This window comes from Nematolebias whitei, chromosome 10 (assembly GCF_014905685.2).
Source record: "Nematolebias whitei isolate Nwh7 chromosome 10, NemWhi1, whole genome shotgun sequence".
NCBI lineage: Eukaryota > Metazoa > Chordata > Actinopteri > Cyprinodontiformes > Rivulidae > Nematolebias > Nematolebias whitei.
The window spans coordinates 7,745,676-7,751,592 of record NC_056507.1 but is presented as its reverse complement, the minus strand read 5'-3'; positions in this window follow the sequence as shown (position 1 = coordinate 7,751,592).

The window sequence follows — 5,917 nt, the reverse complement described above, 5'->3', positions numbered from 1 at the left end:
TATCTGGTAAGATGAGGATGATTGCTTCACAAATTTGATTGTCTTTTTCTTGAAGGCTTTGTATTTTGAGGCTCCAGCACCTCTTGTATCTCTCCATTTCAGTTACTCTTTCTTTTTAATATTCATTTACTTGGACAAGTATTAGTTTCTCAGTGTATTTTATTTAGTTTGGCTTTGCACTCCTTGAAGTCAGCTGCATTCATTTCCACCAGGTTAGCAATGCTAGCTACCATTGTGGATGTTTTTGTCAATTGTTCTCCGAAAGTATCAGTTCTGGCAGTTAACTTTCCAATCGCTTTGACCAGGTTCTCGTTTGACTGGTTGTTTAAATCTTATTAGATGGAGCCAACGATTTGATTGTAATAACAGGGATTGTTCCTCTTACCAAAGCTGCTATTAGAAGTTGATGCGTAGTCATGGTTGACTTGAGACTATAGCTTGATACCAGATTTCCCGCTTGTCATGTCTTGCCGTCTCATCTAAGTATTTGAAGTAACTTCTAATATTTTTCACAAAGACGGAGTGTACTCAACTGAAGACATACAATCTCACAGTCTCGTTTTACGGCTGATGTTGGTTTTGTGGGTAAATTTCGGGGCAGTTAAGAGGCAGGCTTAGACGAGTGAGTTTGCACGGACCGCCATCTCATCGGACGAGCCAAAGATTTAGTCCTTGCAGTTTGTTCACTTGACTGCTCGAGTCCTCTGAAATATTTGTTACAACGGTTGAAGTGCATAAGGGATCAGTCGTATACAGCAAACACAAAATGTGGCTCAGTTACACCAAAGCTACCTCAGATGATATAGAACAAACCCTGACTTTGCAACCCAACACTCAGCAGGAAAGGATTAAGTTTTGTTTTCCCTGAAGTGTCTTTTTGAATGTTTGGTTTGCGTGTTAAAACCTTCAGCGCTTCATCCTACCTCGTCATGCTGATGGACACCAGTTCCATTACAAACAGATCAGGTTACGAGGATGTGCAGGCATGCACAAAAAAACAAGTCACTGGTCAAAAACCAGCCTGAATGATGAGAGAATGACAACTTCAGGTTTAAAACTAAATTAACCTGATGATGACTTATACAACTGTAAGAATGTGTGAAGAACAAAAACACTCTTGAAATTACAGTGGTGCTTGAAAGTTTGTGAACACTTTATAATTTTCTATATTTCTGCATAAATGTGAACTAAAACATCAGATTTCCACACAAGTCCTAATATCAAGAGAACCCAGTTAAACAAATGAGACAAAAATATCATACTTGGTTATTTATTTATTGAGGAAAATTATACAATATTACATATTTGAGTGGAAAAGTATGTGAACCTTTGCTTTCAGTATCTGGTTTGACCCCCCTGTGCAGCAATAACTACGTTTCTGGTAACTGTTGATCAGTCCTGCACACCAGCTTGGAGGAATTTCAGTCCATTTTTCCGTCTTGCCCTTCGAACATCAAGCTGCTTGTTTTTGCCCGTCCACACAAGTGTCTCTGCAAGTGAGAATCGCTCTTTCTGCCCTGGATGACCTTACTGTGGGCTATAGCCCCTGAAAGTATCACTCAGGTACACAAACTCCTCCACAACAATACGGTGACAAATAAAGGAGGTGCATTTTTTAGTTTATTGCCAAAATGCAATATACTTTGGTAAGCAAGGGGATGAGAATCAGCACCTCCAAATCTGAGGCCATGGTCCTCAGTAGGTAAAAGGTGGGTAGCTCTCTTCGGGTCAAGGGTGAGGTTCTGCCTCAAGTGGAGGAGTTCAAGTATCTTGGAGTTTTGTTCATGAGTGAGGGAAAAATGGAGCGCGAGACTGACAGATGGATTGGTGCAGCGTCTGCAGTATTGTGGACTCTGTGCCGGTCTGTTATGGTGAAGAGGGAGCTGAGTTGTAGGGCAAAGCTCTCCGTTTCCTGGTCGATCTACGTTCCTATCTGGGTGGAGTTTGCATGTTCTCTCTGTGCATGTGTGGGTTTTTTCCAGGTACTCCGGTTTCCTCCCACAGACCAAAAACACGCACGTTATGTTGAATGGTAACTAAATTGTCCCTAGGTGTGAGTGTGAATTTTATTTATTTTTGTCTTGTTTGTCTTTATGCGTCCCCGTGACGGACTGGAGACCTGTCCAGGGTGTCCCCCCACCTCTCACACAATGCCTGCTGGACAAGGGCACCAAGAGCCAGAAATGAAGAAACAAGATGGATGGATTTTTCATCTAGGTGTCATACTCGCATGGTCACAGCACTCCCCAACTGAAACATGTTGCTACGGTTTGACTTTTAACAAACCTCAACTACCCTAAACTAAGAAATTATGTTTAAAATCACCTTTTTTAATAAATGGTATTAGTTTTGAGATTTTTTGGGACGTGGACAAACGCAGATCAAAGTGTCGTTAAGAAGCACGAATGACCGACACAAACAGATTTGGATTGATCACAAAATAAAACAAATAACTTTTTTTATTTTTAATCTGCAGGCTGAACTGTTTGACAAAGAACTGAACATTTTTAATTTCAAGACTGTATATCCAACAGCTGAAATGCGAAAATGTTAAAATGCTGATTTGTACCATTTTCTAAACCAACTGATCGAAGGAAGAAAAAGATCTGATAGTGTCTTTACAAACCTTTAACACTTGACATGTCCTCATAAAACAACAACGATCATAAAGCCTCATTTCTGTTTCACTGCTTCATGCAGATTTACTGTCTTTCCCTATGATACAGTAAATTAACAAGCATATTAAATTATATAGAGTGCACATTGATAAACGTGATTCCATACTCACATTTCTGATGAATGAACACATATTTATGCGTTTAGTGAATAAAAAAATAGATCTACAATATAATTTTAAAACGTCAATACAATATGCAAAAAATGACTGTTAAATTGAGGATAAAAAGGTAACTTTTGCAGAAAATAACAAAAAGTAGAATTTCTTTATTTTTTTTGTGGTCAGGACAGCAATCGAGTTGTTTTGCATAAAAAAATACATATATTTTTACTGGCATATTTTTATGATAACCAATACACTAATTTGAAACAAAATGACATAAAATACCCCAACAACATAGAAATAAGCATGTTCTTAAATGAACATTTTGTGCAATTTGCAAACACTTCACAGTCTGCATAACAGCATAAGCAACATTTGAATATGAGATCATGTAGAATTTGTAAATGCTAACAGTATCACTAAACAAAACTGGCATTTATCAAAGTGAACCAGTGCAAGAGTGCCGTAGGACTGCTTGATCACGGTTACCTCAGCTGTAAAACAAACACATAACACTAAACAATAAAAGGCATTTTTCAATTAGAGTATGGCTGCAAGGCTTTAAGAGCATCAACTGTCTGGACACTGTACTTACAGTTATATAGGCTATGGCACTGTCAGAGTCCACTGCTCCATACTGTGATGGGGTGAAATCCAAACTTCGCTAAAATAAAAAAAACAATGTGGGAAAACTTATTCTAGCAGTCTGTCATAATGAACATTTTCAAAAAGTAGTATTGTTTGGAAAAAGCTAAATTAAAACAAAAGGACACCCATTTGGCTTTTATAGTGAAGATCCTCACTGAAGACACCAACACATGAATAGTTGTTCTGTTTGACAACAGTGCAGACGACAAGTAAACCCACATTAGTGACGCCAACAAGAATGTGTTTTATTAAAAACGTACAGATATGATAATGCCCAAATGTGGCAGAGATCAGCTGAAAGTAGGGCTGGACAATAATTCAATATCACAATACAAAATTTTGAGCCAACGTGTACCTGAAACAACACCCCAAGCTGTATCAAAAGAGGGTTAGGTTATGTTGTTGTTTAAAGTCAAAACTATTAATTAGGAATGAAAGATATTGGATTTTTGGCCGATATCCGATATGCCGATATATTAAAACTTATTTGGCCGATAACCGATACCGATATTTTAAATACTTTCCTTTGTCAAAACATAGTCCTCTTATTTAGGCTTATTTGCTACAAAAATTGTGTAACAGCTGTAAGAGCTGGTGACATATATTCAGTAACAGCCATATGATATGTATAGCACTTTAACTTATATTAAATGAAAAGTGCTAAATGTTATTTATTAGCACTGGACACCTGCGATGGATGCTGTCTCACGTGTGGAGGCTGATTCCGGATTCCTAGCTGCAGTGTGGGATCCTCTGCACTCCTGTGCATGAAGGACAGCCTTTGTAAGTTCAAAGTTTTGTCTATTCATTGTGCCGTAAGACTAATCATGCTAATGGGGCTAACACTTGACGTCCAAGTGTCTGTGGTAAAACTCACCCAAGTGATATTAGCTTTTCAATGACGTCAGAAATGACAGCTTGCAACTTGGGTAAGGCTACGTCAGAAAAATATCTCCGACTAGGGACAATGTAGCGAGGCTCAAAGTAGTCCAAAAATCAATGGAATCCGACATCAATGAAAAAAAAAAAACCTTCCATATCGCCGACATTTTGACTTCTTCCTCTCCGCCGTGATCAGATCAGGTAGGCGCGCATGACGTCGTCGCGTTGTGCTGGCGCTGCAGGCGTCTTTGTCACTGGGTTTTCATACAAAAACAGCGTCTTTTATATCGGTGAGTTATTTTGATGGAATGGCCGATGTCCGACATTGAACTTTAACGATAACATCGACCGATACCGATACCATGCCGATAATATCGTGCATCCCTATTATTAATATGGACAAAGTTGAGAGTTTTATGTTTATTTGACGGTGATTTCAAATTTCTTTGAAGGCTAAGTACAAATAAATGGAGAACATTGTTTTATTTGTACAGTTTTACACTTTTTCTGAGGTTTTTATATTGTTTTATCGATATTGGAATTATATCGTTATCGACCAAAATTAAGAAATATATTGCGATAAAAGTTTTGGCCATATCGTCCAGCCCTAGAAAGTTGGATGTATTTAAAAATAAAAAAAAAAGATTAAAAGAAAGTGTTTTAGAACAAACCCATTCTTGCTGGTGCAATCAAGCACAAAGATTGGACAATCAGACGGAAATCATGCAGAGTTCTTCACAATCTCTGGATTTAGCGATCTGGACGTTCAAAAAATTGTCTCAAGGAACTGTTTTGAGAAGAAACATTTTCTCTTTTATTCAGTTAATAAATGTATCCGTATGATTTGTTCATTTTTATGATTCGTGTTCAAGCCTCTGGTGTTTCTCTGGGACAATAAGCAGCATCACTGTCACAGTTAATTACAGTGACCGGAGTTAATCTCTGTAAACAACAACAGGAGAGACTTGCTTTCCTGCAATTATGATTTAAAAAAAAATTAACATTAGCAAAATAAAATATATATAAAAAACAAAAAAAAAAAAAAACTGAAGCAACCTGAACCCAGATAAATAAAAACAGGCAGGTAACTATGACGAGCAGCACGGTGGATCAGTTGGTAGAGCTGTTGCCTCTCACTGAGAAGGCCACCGGTTCAAATCCCGGCCCAGGACCTTTCTGGGTGAAGTTTTTATGTTCTCTCCGTGCATGCGTGGGTTTTCTCCAAGTACTCCGATTTCCTCCCACAGACCAAAAACATGCACGTTAGGCTGACTGGCAACTCTAAATTGTCTCTAGGTGTGAGAGAGAGTGAATGGTTGTTTGTCTCATTTATGTGTCCCTGTGATGGACTGGAGACCTGTCCAGTGTCCCTCGCCTCTCACACAGTGATTGGTGGACATGGGCACCAGTGATCCCCACGACCCGAAAAGGAAGAAGCAGGTAAAAGATGATGGATGTATGGATGGAAGGTAACAATGACCGGCGTGACTGGCAACCCACCAGGTAGAGTGAGTGTTTCTGATCACGTTTTCTTCCAGCACGAGCAGATTTAAAACTGAAAAGAAAGAAAAGCCCAAAAAGGAGTGCAAAGAGAAAAATACGCCCAGT